The 15,502-nt window shown below is 39.8% G+C and overlaps 1 protein-coding gene and 1 long non-coding RNA gene across 3 annotated transcripts in view; one reads left to right on the top strand and one right to left on the bottom strand.

The window, feature by feature from the left end:
- LOC145524627 (GTPase IMAP family member 7-like) overlaps positions 1 to 15,502 on the bottom strand; it is a 49,488-nt gene that overhangs the window by 16,635 nt on the left and 17,351 nt on the right. The gene's annotated exons all lie outside the window — the stretch shown is intronic.
- Positions 1 to 15,502, top strand: part of LOC145524668 (uncharacterized) — a 38,512-nt gene that overhangs the window by 14,032 nt on the left and 8,978 nt on the right. The window lies entirely within an intron of this gene.

The following is a 15,502-nucleotide window of genomic DNA, read 5'->3' as shown; positions in this document are numbered from 1 at the left end:
ACTTTAGCCACAAACCTGTCTATAGACAATAAAAATTCAGACATATAGAATATAAAGCTACTACTGTGCTGATAATAGCTAGTACAGATGTCAGCAAAATAATAGACAAGAAACATCCTTCTACATTGGAACAAATGAAGAAAGTGCCTTGGGGCAACTACCAAAAATGACACCATTGATGATGAGCTTGGCCTTCTAGCCAAACTCTTGTCAAAGCAAAAATTTGCTTGTTTCCCCTTACTATGTGGTTGTAAATTTCACTTTGGACCTGGTTCTTGAAATGCAGTCTATTGAAACTTTCATACAGCCATATTAGTACTGTTTGGGTTTGGAAATCAAGGAGACAAAGGGAGGCAAGGGGTGTTAAAAACAAATATTTCCAAACCAGTGGCCCCTGCTTATGCAGACTTTCCTTGGTACCCAAATGCAGAGGAGCACTATGTAAACTGCTATGCGTGCTGCCAGTTTACGTGTTAATGACCACACGATTGTATTCTACCAGCTCTGTTCTTCTCAGGCACAACCTGCCATCAAATGCAGGAACATGGCCATAGTATTCGTAGAAATTTTGGGGCATAGTATTTCCAGTGAAATCAGTGACTTACAAAGCAGTTCTAAATGAAGTACCCAGTGAGGAGCCAAGATTAGGAAGACTTTTAGAAATCCAGCGGTAAGAAACAAGCAAGTACTGTTCTCAAGCTGTGTGAGAAACCACCCCAGAATATGAAACCACAAGGGAGAAATAGTAAGCCGTTATCATAAACAGCCCCTACAAGGTAAAGGGCAAAGGAGGCCGAAATCTGCAAAACAGGAAGTGCATCATAAAGTATCTTCGCTCAGTCAACAGGATGAGACCCTGAGATAGAGGGGAAAATCAGGAACCTAGAGAAAACACTTTCAGTGCTTTCAGCACTCAGACAACCTGAAATAACAGGCAGCAAACAGCTGGAGGGGGAAAAAAATGGAGAAAATTTAAAAAGAGACAGATCTTCTCCAGGAGCTAAAAGATTTAGAATTGAGTCTTTTAAATACTCATAGAAAAAAAGCTGCATACCAAAAGTCAGTACAATTATATCTTCTTGTTAAACCTGATGGAGTGTTCTGAATATTCTTTGGCCCACATTTGTTGTTCACCTGTTATTTACTTAATATTCTGAATACACAGGAAAGGTTTTATTGTTTGTTCAATTGATTTTTTTCCAATGTGGGGAGGATGAGGAGTAAGGTGTGTTGTTGTTTTTTTTAACCAAAGCTTGTTGAACTAAAAGAGAGGTATTACTATCTACTCAGGGACAGGATCTCATACACAAGTTAAAACATCTTAAAAAAGTCTTTGTAAATATTTGCTTATTTAGCTGTGTCGAGTCTTAGCTGTGGCACACAGGATCTTTGCTGTGGCTCATGGGCTTAATTTTCTCACGAAACATGGGATCTTTGTTCCCTGACCAAGGATCAAAAACGCATCTCCTGCATTGGGAAGCGGCTTCTTAACCACTGGACCACGAAGGAAGTCCCTTTATTTGTTTTTTTTAAAGAGAGGAGAGCAAAGAAAAGTGAGTGACCAAAAAGGGAGAGGAATCCTGTGTGCTGACTCTTGTACTCTGCACAGTCTCTGGTAAATTGCCTAAAACTGAAAAAAGAAAGAAAAGGCTGGATATGAATAAATGTGTGTGAATGCTGGTTTTTTAAAGAACAGTGAAAACTCTGCATTAGAGTCATAGGCTGAAATAGAAACAATCCATAATTTCACAGGAATGAGGAAACAGAAAAAGCTGCTGTTGCTGCTGCTGCTAAGTCACTTCAGTCATGTCCGACTCTGTGCGACCCCATAGACGGCAGCCCACCAGGCTCCACTGTCCCTGAGATTCTCCAGACAAGAACACTGGAGTGGGTTGCCATTTCCTTCTCCAATGCATGAAAGTGAAAAGTGAAAGTGAAGTCGCTCAGTCGTGTCCGACTCTTCGAGACCCCATGGACTGCAGCCTGCCAGGCCCCTCCGTCCATGGGATTTTCCAGGCAAGAGTACTGGAGTGGGGTGCCATTGCCTTCTCCAAGAAAAAGCTGAGGAAGAAGTAAAAAGAACTCAGAAATTGTGGGAAGGACTTTGAACTCTCACATTTGTGGTAATTACAGCCTGGACCAAATTTCACCAATTCATCAAGGAGTAGGGGATCTCAAGTGACATCTGAGTGACAAATCATAAATTGAGAGTCTTGGACATATTAAATATCAGGATGTAATTCAAAATGGAGTCTTCTGTCACCGAGGATTTTACAATATACTTGGGGATACAGACAAGAAATATTCATAGCAAGCCTGATCTGGGTGTGCAATAAATGTGATAGAATCAAATAGGGGCACTTCAGTCAGTCTTGGGTGAGTCAGAAAACTTTCCTTTAGAATATGAGATTTAAGGGGCTTCCCTGGTGGTCCAGGAGTTAAGACTCCATGCTTCCACTGCAGGGAGCATGGGTTCAATCCCTGGTTGAGGAACTAAGATCTCATGTGGCACATGGCAAGGACCAAAAAAAAAGTGAGATTTAAGATGAATATTCCATGATGAACTGGGGTCGTAGTCACCCACAGCATGTGTGTGTATGTCTGGGGAGGTGGGGGGGCTGGGAGAAGTGTGAGAGCTGCTGTAGGAAGCAATGCAGGCAGAAGAGCAGGATCCTCAGGTATGACTGCAGGAGTAAGAATAGTGGAGATCTGAATGGATGCCCCACCATGAAGAGCTTTGCTTAAAATACCAAGGAGTCTAGAATTTGTAAAACAGTTGAGAAGCATACAAGGATAATAAGTGAAAGGATATCATGACTCTATTTCTTCCTAGTTTATAGAGTGTTTTTATCATTAAATGGGTCTTGAATTTTGTCAAACTTATTTCTGTATCTATTTAGATGATCATGCGATTTTTGCCCTTCATTCTACTGATATGGTGGAACACATTGACTGACGTTCATATATTGAATCAATCTGGCTTTCCTGGGGGTAAATCCAGGAATATATTTGCTCTTATAAGTTGCTGTACTCTATCAGTATTTTGTTGAGGGTTTTATGTCTATATTCATAAGGTTACTAGTCTGTAGTTTCCTTTTCTTGTAATATCTTTGTCTGGATAATACTGAGCTCATACAAAAGTTGTGAAGTACTTTCTCCTCTCTTACTTTTTGTTTGAGAAGTATTAGTGTTCAGTCGGTTCAATTCAGTCGCTCACACGTCTGACTCTTTGCAACCCCATGAACTGCAGTATGCCAGGCCTCCCTGTCCATCACCAACTCCCAAAGCTTGCTCAAACTCATGTCTATCGAGTTGGTGATGCTATCCAACCATCTCATCCTCTGTCGTCCTCTTTTCCTCCCACCTTCAATCTTTCCCAGCATCAGGGTCTTTTCCAATGAGTCAGTCCTTTGCATCAGGTGGCCAAAGTATTGGAGTTTCAGCTTCAGTATCAATCCTTCCAATGAATATTAAGAACTGATTTCCTTTTGGATTGACTGGTTGAATCTTCTTGCGGTCCAAGGGACTCTCGAGAGTCTTCTCCAACACCACAGTTCAAAAGCATCAATTCTTAGGCGCTCAGCTGTCTTTATAGTCCAACTCTCACATCCATACATGACCACTGGAAAAAAGTATTGGTGTTAATTCTCCCTTTAAATGTTTAGTGGAATTCATCAGTGAAACCATCTGGTTTTCCTTTGGGGGTAGTTATTTTAATTGCTAATTTAATCTCTTACATGCAGGTTATAGATATGTTCAGATTTTATTTCAATTTTAGTCACATTCAGTATCTTGTGTCTTTCTAGGAATTTGTCCATTTCACCCAAGTTATCAAATATGTCAGCATGTCTTTGTTTTCCCTTATATCCTTTTTATTTCTGTAAGGTCAATAGCACTGTATTCTCTTTCATTTCTAATTTTAGTAATTTTAGCCTTCTATTTCTTGGTGAGACTAGCCACAAAGTTGTTGATTTTGTTGATTTTTTTCCCAAAGGACCAAGTGGTAGTTTCATTCATTTTCTTTATTGCTTTTCTATTGCCTGTTTCATTTATTTCTACTCTGAGCTTTATTGTTTTCTTTCTTCCACTTGCTTTATGTTTAGTGGCTCTTCTTTCTCTGATTTCTTAAGGTGGAAGATTATATTATTAATGTTTTTTTTTTAGCTTCAATGAGTATTTAATTACAAAATATACGGATAGAACATAAAATATAGGACAGCATAGCAGAAGCTATTACATACACATCAGTTTAAAACAGAGTTTAGTAATGAGATACTGTCATCCAGAGCAGAAATCATAAAGCAAAATATTGGTAGATACTACTTTGCAAAAGAAGACTTTACATCATATTGAAAAATAAAAGGTGAACAACAAATTAAAAGAATATTAAATATATTTTGCATATGCATGTATGTAATGAAAAGTCAGTATCTTTATAAGATTAAAACATTATTTGAAATCAGCTTCTTTTTTTTTTTGTCCTCAATGAGTTTTTATTTTTTTTATTTATTTTTTTTTACATAAAGTTATTTATTTTAGTTGGGGGCTAATTACTTTACAATATTGTAATAGTTTTTGCCATACATCGACATGAATCAGCCATGGGTTTACATGTGTTCCCCTTCCTGGACCCCCCCACCCACCTCCCTCCCCATCCCATCCCTCTGGGTCATCCCATTGCCCCGGCCCTGAGCCCTTGTCTCATGCATCGAACATGGAATGGTGTTCTGTTTCACATATGATAATATACATGTTTCAATGCTATTCTCCCAGAACGTCCCACCCTCACCTTCTCCCTCAGAGTCCATAAAATTGTTCTATGCATCTGTGTTTCTTATTCTGTCTCGCGTATAGGGTTATCGTTACCATCTTTCAAATTCCATATATATGCATTAGTATACTGTATTGTTGTTTTTCTTTCTGGCTTACTTCACTCTGTATAATGGGCTCCAGTTTCATCCATCTCAGTAGAACCGATTCAAATGTATTTTTTTAATGGCTGAGTAATATTCCATTGTGTATATGTACCACAGCTTCCTTATCCATTCGTCTGCTGATGGACATCTAGGTTGCTTCCATGTCCTGGCTATTGTAAACATTGCTGCGATGAACATTGGGGTACACGCGTCTCTTTCAATTCTGGTTTCCTCGGTGTTGGGATTGCTGGGTCATATGGCAGTTCTATTCCCAGTTTTTTAAGGAATCTCCACACTGTTCTCCATAGTGGCTGTACTAGTTTGCATTCCCACCAACAGTGTAAGAGGGTTCCCTTTTCTCCACACCCTCTCCAGCATTTATTGCTTGTAGACTTTTGGATAGCAGCCATTCTGACTGGTGTGAAACTCATTGTGGTTTTGATTTGCATTTCTCTAATAATGAGTGATGTTGAGCATCTTTTCATGTGTTTGTTAGCCATCTGTATGTCTTCTTTGGAGAAATGTCTGTTTAGTTCTTTGGCCCATTTTTTGATTGGGTCGTTTATTTTTCGGGAATTCAGCTGCAGGAGTTGCTTGTATATTTTTGAGATTAATTGTTTGTCTGTTGCTTCGTTTGCTATTATTTTCTCCCATTCTGAAGGCTGTCTTTTCACCTTGCTTATAGTTTCCTTTGTTGTGCAAAAGCTTTTAATTTTAATTAGGTCCCATTTGTTTATTTTTGCTTTTATTTCCAATATTCTGGGAGGTGGGTCATGGAGGATCCTGCTGTGATTTATGTCAGAGAGTGTTTTGCCTATGTTTTCCTCTAGGAGTTTTATAGTTTCTGGTCTTACGTTTAGATCTTTAATCCATTTTGAGTTTATTTTTGTGTATGGTGTTAGGAAGTGTTCTAGTTTCATTCTTTTACAAGTGGTTGACCAGTTTTCCCAGCACCACTTGTTAAAGAGATTGTCTTTTCTCCATTGTATATTCTTGCCTCCTTTGTCGAAGATAAGGTGTCCATATGTGCGTGGGTTTATCTCTGGGCTTTCTATTTTGTTCCATTGATCTATATTTCTATCTTTGTGCCAGTACCATACTGTCTTGATGACTGTGGCTTTGTAGTAGAGCCTGAAGTCAGGCAGGTTGATTCCTCCAGTTCCATTCTTCTTCCTTGAGATTGCTTTGGCTATTCGAGGTTTCTTATATTTCCATACAAATTGTGAGATGATTTGTTCTAGTTCTGTGAAAAATACCATTGGTAGCTTGATAGGGATTGCATTGAACCTATAGATTGCTTTGGGTAGTATACTCATTTTCACTATATTAATTCTTCCAATCCATGAACACGGTATATTTCTCCAGCTGTTTGTGTCCTCTTTGATTTCTTTCATCAGTGTTTTATAGTTTTCTATATATAAGTCTTTTGTTTCTTTAGGTAGATATATTCCTAAGTATTTTATTCTTTTTGTTGCAATGGTGAATGGTATTGTTTCCTTAATTTCTCTTTCTGTTTTCTCATTATTGGAGTATAGGAATGCAAGGGATTTCTGTGTGTTAATTTTATATCCTGCAACTTTACTATATTCATTGATCAACTCTAGTAATTTTCTAGTAGAGTCTTTAGGGTTTTCTATGTAGAGGATCATGTCATCTGCAAACAGTGAGAGTTTTACTTCTTCTTTTCCTATCTGTATTCCTTTTATTTCTTTTTCAGCTCTGATTGCTGTGGCCAAAACTTCCAAAACTATGTTGAATAGTAGTGGTGAAAGTGGGCATCCTTGCCTTGTTCCTGACTTTAGGGGAAATGCTTTCAGTTTTTCACCATTGAGGATAATGTTTGCTGTGGGTTTGTCATATATAGCTTTTATTATGTTGAGATATGTTCCTTCTATTCCTGCTTTCTGGAGGGTTTTTATCATAAATGGATGTTGAATTTTGTCAAAGGCTTTTTCTGCATCTATTGAGATAACCATATGGTTTTTTTCTTTCAATTTGTTAATGTGGTGTATTACATTGATTGATTTGTGGATGTTAAAAAAACCTTGCATTCCTGGGATAAAGCCCACTTGGTCATGATGTATGATCTTTTTAATATGATGTTGGATTCTGTTTGCTAGAATTTTATTAAGGATTTTTGCATCTATGTTCATCAGTGATATTGGCCTGTAGTTTTCCTTTTTTGTGACATCTTTGTCTGGTTTTGGAATTAGGGTGATGGTGGCCTCATAGAATGTGTTTGGAAGTTTACCATCTTCTGCAATTTTCTGGAAGAGTTTGAGTAGGATAGGTGTTAGCTCTTCTCTAAATTTTTGGTAGAACTCCGCTGTGAAGCCGTCTGGTCCTGGGCTTTTGTTTGCTGGAAGATTTCTGATTACAGTTTTGATTTCCGTGCTTGTGATGGGTCTGTTAAGATCCTCTATTTCTTCCTGGTTCAGTTTTGGAAAGTTATACTTTTCTAAGAATTTGTCCATTTCTTCCAAGTTGTCCATTTTATTGGCATATAGCTGTTGGTAGTAGTCTCTTATGATCCTTTGTATTTCTGTGGACTCTGTTGTGATCTCTCCATTTTCATTTCTAATTTTGTTGATCTGATTCTTCTCCTTTTGTTTCTTGATGAGTCTGGCTAATGGCTTGTCAATTTTGTTTATCTTCTCGAAAAACCAGCTTTTAGTTTTGTTGATTTTTGCTATGGTCTCTTTTGTTTCTTTTGCATTTATTTCTGCCCTAATTTTTAAGATTTCTTTCCTTCTACTGACCCTGGGGTTCTTCATTTCTTCCTTCTCTAGTTGCTTTAGGTGTAGAGTTAGTTGATTTATTTGATTTTTTTTCTTGTTTCTTGAGGTACGCCTGTATTGCTATGAACCTTCCCCTTAGTATTGCTTTTACAGTGTTCCATAGGTTTTGGGTTGTTGTGTTTTCATTTTCATTCGTTTCTATGCATAATTTTATTTCTTTTTTTATTTCTTCTGTGATTTGTTGGTTATTCAGAAGCGTGTTGTTTAGCCTCCATATGTTGGAATTTTTAATAGTTTTTTTCCTGTAATTGAGGTCTAATCTTACTGCATTGTGGTCAGAGAAGATGGCTGGGATGATTTCAATTTTTTTGAATTTACCAAGGCTAGATTTATGGCCCAGGATGTGATCTATCCTGGAGAAAGTTCCATGTGCACTTGAGAAAAAGGTAAAATTGATTGTTTTGGGGTGGAAAGTCCTGTAAATATCAATTAAATCTAATTTGTCTATTGTATCATTTAAAGTTTGTGTTTCCTTGTTAATTTTCTGTTTAGTTGATCTATCCATATGCGTGAGTGGAGTATTAAAGTCTCCCACTATTATTGTGTTATTGTTAATTTCCCCTTTCATACTTGTTAGTATTTGCCTTATATATTGTGGTGCTCCTATGTTGGGTGCATATATATTTATGATTGTTACGTCTTCTTCTTGGATTGATCCTTTGATCTTTATGTAGTGTCCTTCTTTGTCCCTTTTCACAGTCTTTATTTTAAAGTCTATTTTATCTGAAATGAGTATTGCGACTCCTGCTTTCTTTTGGTCTCCGTTTGCATGAAATATGTTTTTCCATCCCTTCACTTTCAGCCTGTGTGTGTCCCTAGTTTTGAGGTGGGTCTCTTGTAGACAGCATATATAGGGGTCTTGTTTTTGTATCCATTCAGCAAGCCTTTGTCTTTTGGTTGGGGCATTCAACCCATTTACATTTAAGGTAATTATTGATAAGTATGATCCCGTTGCCATTTACTTTGTTGTTTTGAGTTCGTGTTGAAACATCCTTTCTGTGTTTCCTGTTTAGAGAAGATCCTTTAGCATTTGTTGGAGAGCTGGTTTGGTGGTGCTGAATTCCCTCAGCTCTTGCTTGTCTGTAAAGCTTTTGAATTTTCCTTCATATCTGAATGAGATCCTTGCTGGGTACAGTAATCTGGGTTGTAGATTATTCTCTTTCATTACTTTAAGTATGTCCTGCCATTCCCTTCTAGCCTGAAGGGTTTCTATTGAAAGATCAGCTGTTATCCTTATGGGGATCCCCTTGTGTGTTATTTGTTGTTTTTCCCTTGCTGCTTTTAATATTTGTTCTTTGTGTTTGATCTTTGTTAATTTGATTAATATGTGTCTTGGGGTGTTTCGCCTTGGGTTTATCCTGTTTGGAACTCTCTGGGTTTCTTGGACTTCTGTGACTATTTCTTTCCTCATTTTAGGGAAATTTTCAACTATTATCTCCTTTTCCTCTCTGCTTCGTTTATTTCCATCATTCTATCTTCTACCTCACTTATCCTATCTTCTGCCTCCGTTATTCTACTGTTGGTTCCCTCCAGAGTGTCTTTTATCTCCTTTATTTCATTATTCATTCTATATTGACTCCTTTTTATTTCTTCTAAGTCCTTGATAAACATTTCTTGCATCTTCCTTGCATCAATCCTTGTCTCCAGGCTATTTATCTGTAACTCCATTTTGCTTTCAAGATTTTGGATCATTTTTATTATCATTATTCTAAATTCTTTTTCAGAAAGACTCCCTATCTCCTCCTCTTTTGTTTGGTTTTGTGGGCATTTCTCATTTTCCTTTACTTGCTGAGTATTTCTCTGCCTTTTCATCTTGTTTAGATTGCTGTGTTAGGCGTGGCCCTTCTGTATTCTGGTAGTATGAAGTTCCTCTTTATTGTGGAGGTTCCTCACTGTGGTTGGGGTTGGACAGGTGGCTTGTCAAGGCTTCCTGGTTGGGGGAGCTTGTGTCGGTGTTCTGGTGGGTGGAGCTGGATTTCTGCTCTCTAGAGTGCAATGGAGTGACCAGTATTAATTTTTGAGATGTCTATGGATTTGGTGTGCCTCTGGGCAGCCTGTATATTGATGCTCAGGGCTATGTTCCTGCGTTGCTGGAGAATTTGCGTGGTATGTCTTGCTCTGGAACTTATTGGCTCTTGGGTGGAGCTTGGTTTCAGTGTATATGTGGAGGCTATTGGATGGTCTCTTATTAATTAATGTTTCCCCTGGCTTTCAGTCTTATTCTTGCAGTAGCCTCAAGACTTCTCCTTCCATACAGCATCAATAATAAAACTTTTAGGTTAATGGTGAAAAGATTCTCCACAGTGAGGGATACCCAGAAAGGTTCACTGAGTTACATGGAGAGATGAGGTGGGGGGGGGGGTTTGAGGTGATCAGGAGGGGAAGAGGGGAATTCAAATGTGGAGAGAGCAATCTAGCCAGTAAGCACTTCCCTCTGTGCTTTCCACAGTTTGGAACCCTCAGAGTGGTTCACAGAGATACATAGAGAGGGGGGAGGAAGGTAATAGAGGTGAGCATGAGTAGAAAGGGAGGAATCAAGAGGGGAGAGAGAGATCTGGGCAGTATCCTGTTCCTGAAGTGTTCTCCGGTACCCAGAACACCCTCAGAGATTCACAGAATTGGGTTGAGAAGAGAAGGAGGAGGGTGGGATATAGAGGTTCCCTGGGGGAGAAGAAAGAGCATCAATAGGGGGAGAGAGTAATCAGGCCAGTGATCACACTCCTGAGTAAAAATGGGTCATAAAGATTGGGTTCTTAAATGTACAAAATTGATATCAAATATGTAAAACAAAGATTAAAAATCTAGAGTAGAGGTTAGACTCTTATAAAACTTACAATATAAAAAAAAAGAAAAAAGGAAACAGTGTAAAAAGAAAAAAAACAATAAACAGTAAAACAGTAAAAACAGAAACAGTAAAAAAAGTAAAACAGGAAAAAACAGTAAAAAAAGAAAACACAAAAGGTATAAGATATATGTATGCAGTTTGCTTCAAAATTAGGGGTTTTTTTTTTTTGCAAGTTAATAGTGGGTTATGAAAATGAAAGTTAAAGGTGTAATAGAGGACTTGAAGAAAAAGGAAAGAAGAGAAAAAAAATTTTTTTTAATTTAAAAAAAAAATTAAAAAAAAATAATAATAGTAAAAAAATATATATCCCGGACTTTCTCTGGAGCTGTTGTGAGCAGTGTGGGGTCTGCTCAGTTTCAGATAGATCCTTGTTCCTGCTTATACTTTTCAAGATCTATAGGTCCTTTTCAATGCAGTCGGTATTAACTACAGGGATTTTAATCTGTTGGCCTGTCACTTCCAAAGCGCTTCCCTCTATTTATTTGGCTTCTGTTTGGAGGTCTCTTCAGTATCTAATTTCCGCCCTGCAACAGAGGGGTGGAGGTGGTCTCTTTAGGTTCGCTTGTTCAGTCGTGCTGTGGGGAGGAAGGAACACTACAACCTGGCGTGTGTGTGGTGAGCTCGCAGTGTCTCGGCCGCATTGGGTTCGCCCCCGCTCACGGCGTGTGTGCTTTCCCCGTCTACCCTGCTCAGGCTTCAGGTTACTCGGCTGGGGAGTGGGCCGGGGAGTGGGCCCTGAGATGCGTGCACTTCCCAGGTCTAAGCCGCTCAGGTTCAGGCTCCCGGTTACTCCACAAAGGCGCAGACTCGGTTTTGCCTACGGCTTGTGCCGTTCCCGGTCGGAGCTGCTCAGGCGGCCAGGAGTTTGGCGAGCGCGCTCTCCCCTGTTGGGGCAGTGCGGCTTATCACCTCCCTGGTCCCCGCCTCGGTTTACGGGCGCGCCCGGCTCCGGTGTGCTTTGTGTCGGTTCTGGGGAGCTGGTCTCTGGCTGCGACCCTCCCGGCGGCTGTCGACCCTCTGGGATCTCAGGCAGTCTTTGCTTAGAAACTGGGAGTCTGTTTGCAGTTTGGTAGGGGGTGCCCTCTCTGGGGCCGAGTTTGCCCCTTTTCGGCTCCGGCTGGCCCCGCCTGCCCGCTGTGTCCGGCGGGGGATGGGGCGGTCCGCAGCCGGCTAGCTCTCCTCTGGTATCGCTCAGTCCTTTGTTCTGTGAGCGGGCCGGCAGTGCCTTAGAGTTGGGCTTTTCGCGGGATAGTTCTCTCTCTCTGGCTGTCCCACAGTTTAGGTTACTATCTCACGTTAGCTCCCTCAGATTGCCCTCAGGGCACTCGGGCCCGGTCCTTACCCTAGGCAGTGCCGCCCGCTCCTCTCCGTTCAGCCCCCACTTGCTGGTGGCGGATGATGCGAGAGTCTGGGGTTCTTTGCTGGGAGTTGCTTTAGGCACGTAATCTGTGGGTTTTATTTATTTTTTCTCCCAGTTACGTTGCCCTCCGAGATAAGAAATCTTCCCCCACACCCGCCGGTGAGAGGGTTTCCTGGTGCTTGGAAATTCCTCCTCTTTTACGACTCCCTCCCCGGGACGGGTCTCCGTCCCTAACTCTTTTGTCTCTCTTTTTATCTTTTATAATTTCTCCTACCTCTTTTGAAGATAATGCGCTGTATTTGTGGAAGCCTGACGTCCTCTGCCAGTGTTCAGAAGTAGTTTTGTGAAGTTTGCTCAGCGTTCAGATGTTCTTTCGATAAATTTGTGGAGGAGAGAGTGGTCTCCCCGTCCTATTCCTCCGCCATCTTAGCCCCGCCGCTCTATTAATTTTTTAATAAAGGCATTTACAGCTTTATATTTCCCTCTAAGCATCCTTGTGTTAACTGCATCTCGTTAAGTTTTGGTATGTCTTCATTTTCATTCATCTCAAAATATTTTCTAAATTTCCTTGTGATTTCTTCTTTGGCCCATTGGTTATTGGGGAATGTGCTGTTTAATTTCTACATATTCCTGTCAATAAGAATTCAACCCATTTTTTAATCAGATGGTTTGGTTGTGTTTTTTTCATATTAAGTTGTATGAGTTCTTTATATATTTTGGATAATAACCCCTCATCAAGCACATCATTTACAAATATCTTTTCCCATTTAGTATGTTGCTTTTTTGTTTTGTTGATTGTTTCTCAGCTGTGCAAAAGCTTTTAAACTTAATTAGGTCCCATTTGTTTATTTTTGCATCTGTTACCCTTGCCTGAGGCGATAGATCCAAAAAGATATTACTAAGACATGTCAGAGTGTTCTAACTATGTTGTCTTCTAGAATTTTTATGGTTTCCAGCCCTGCATTTAGGGCTGGGCTTCTCTGGTGGCTTAGATGGTAAATGGTGGCTTAGATGGTAAAGAATCTGCCTGCAATGCAGGAGACCCAGGTTCAGGTGAGGAAGATCCCCTGGAGAAGGAATGGCTACCCACCCCAGTATTCTTGCCTGGAGAATTCCATGGACAGAGGAGCCTAGTGGGGTACAGTCCATGGGGTCACAAATAGCCAGACAGGACTGAACAACTAACACTTCACTCACTTCACTTCAAGACATGTCAAAGAGTGTTATAACTATTTTCTTCTAGAATTTTTATGGTTTCCAGTCCTACATTTAGATATTTAATCCATTTTGAGTTCATTTTCATATGTGGTATAAAAACATGTTGTAATTTCATTCTGTTACATGTAACTGTCTAGTTTTCCCAACATAAATTATGGAGGAGTCTGCCTTTTCCCCATTGGATATTCTTGCCTCTTTTGTTATAGATTAATTGACCATATGTGAGTGGATTTATTTTTCAGCTTTCTATTCTGTTCTATTGATCTGTGTATCTGTTTTTGTGCCAGTACCATACTGTTTTGGTTACTAAAGCTTTGTAGTATAATCTTAAGTCAGGGAACATGATACTTCCAGCTTTGTTCTTTTTTCTCAGGATCTTATCTTGTAGGGTAGTTCTGAAGTCAGTAAATCCTTTCCACTTCTATCTGGGGATATTTTAAATCTTCTTAATTTTTGAAGAACAGTTTTGCTGGATAAATACTATGGGGTTGACAATTTTTTCTTTCAGTACTTTGAATGTGCCATCCTATGGACCACTGGCTTCTGTGGTTTCTGATGACAAATTAGCTGTTAATCTTGTTGAGGATTCCTTGAATGCAATGTCACTTCTTTCTTGCTGCCTGCAAGATTCTTTCTTTGTCTTTGTCTTTCATAATTTAATTATAATGTGTATGAGTCTCTTTGAATTTATCCTACGTGAAGTTCACTGAGTTTCTTAAATGTGTAGATTAATGTTTTTCATCAAATTTTGGAAGCTTTCAGCCATTATTTCTTCAAATATTCTTCCTGCCTCTTTCTATTCTCCCCTGGCAATGTACATCATGTTGCTCAGCCCACACATTACCCACCTCATGCAGGTCCAATGTCACCTGCTCAATCACGGGTAGCACCTTTGGATTTGTTCCCACATTTAAGCCAAAGGGAAGCTCTGGCAAGAGGCACAGAATGGCTTCTAGACTTTATTCCTCCTATATATCTGGCTCTAATGCCAGTTACTTTTATTTGTCCTCACTGTTGTGAAATGCTCAGAGTAGAAGATTCCTGAGTTGGCAGAGGCATAGTAAAGTGACCGTCACCCAGTTTAATGGTCTTCATGCATCAAAGATGCAAAAACTTCATCAGAGACAAGGTATCTAAACATCTCCATTTCCTCTCTATGGAAGCATGCTCTTCCCCCAAGTCAGAAAAATAGGAATCATGGGGAGGACATGAATTCATAATATATTTCATCTTTATTATTTCACTCAACTGAATATATTTACACACACCTTCCAGAATTTATTAAGGGTTATACAGAGTACAAAAGTATTAATGATGACAGTCCATGCTCTTATAAAAGGATTAATCTTGAGATAATTTGATATTTTGAAATTTTAAAAAAGCAGATGACATAGATCATGTCCTCAAAACATATATAAAGTGGTTAGTATTGGAAACATCTGACCTTACACCTAACTGGGAGATTTCATAGTTCTCATTTATCACCCACACTAGATAGCTCTCAACATAATCTGCCTAGCCATGAGTAGGAACCAAGAAGCAACCTTAAGTATGGAGACACCCATGCCAATGACTAGGGGCAGAAAGGTAGAAAGACACTGGAATGTCAGTGCTACACTGGCCCCAAACTGCTTACTCCTGGATTTCTTGACGTAAGACACACAATACACCCTTAATGTGTTTAAGCCATTATTATTTGAGTTCCTAAGCCTTGGGGAGGGGATTCCCTGTTGGCTCAGTGGTAAAGAATCCATCTGCCAATGCAGGAGACACAGGAGACTTGGGTTCAGTCTCTGGGTTGGGAAGATCCCCTGCAGGAAGAAATGGCAACCCACTCCAGTATTCTTTCCTGGAAAATCCCATGGACAGAGGAGCCTGTCCAGAGTGGGCTACAGTCTGTGGGGTCATAAAGAGTTGGACATGACTGAGCATGCATGCACAAGCCTCAGGGAATGGGATGGGGGTGGAGAGAAAGAAAAAGGGAGACGAAGAGAGAAAGAAATGCAAAGGAGTTTTCGTAACTTTTTCTGAAAATTTTAGAGGAAGTCTAGAATTTTACTTCGAATTTAAAATTTTGCAAGATTATCTAATTAGCAATTTTACCATGCTTCTAATTTTTGTTCTAGTCTATGTCACCATGAATGATTAGCAATAAAATCTTTTGATACTTTACAGATTCATGTCCATTTCCTCAGGGAGAGCAAAGGCGGGTAGACTGGGTCCCACTTTCCATTCCAGCTTGGAACAAGGAAAGGAGTGAGGAGTAACCACCTGAGGTAAAGAAGGCCCTGAGAGCTCCCTTGGGGGAGCTGGGCAGCTGGGAGAAACTGGCAAGCAGTGCTCAGCAACAGAGGCTCACAGGAGT

Source organism: Giraffa tippelskirchi, chromosome 10, assembly GCF_054371585.1.
Source record: "Giraffa tippelskirchi isolate mGirTip1 chromosome 10, T2T-mGirTip1v1.2.pri, whole genome shotgun sequence".
Lineage (NCBI taxonomy): Eukaryota > Metazoa > Chordata > Mammalia > Artiodactyla > Giraffidae > Giraffa > Giraffa tippelskirchi.
Note: the sequence above shows the minus strand (reverse complement) of the source record. Positions and strands in the feature narration are given on the sequence as shown.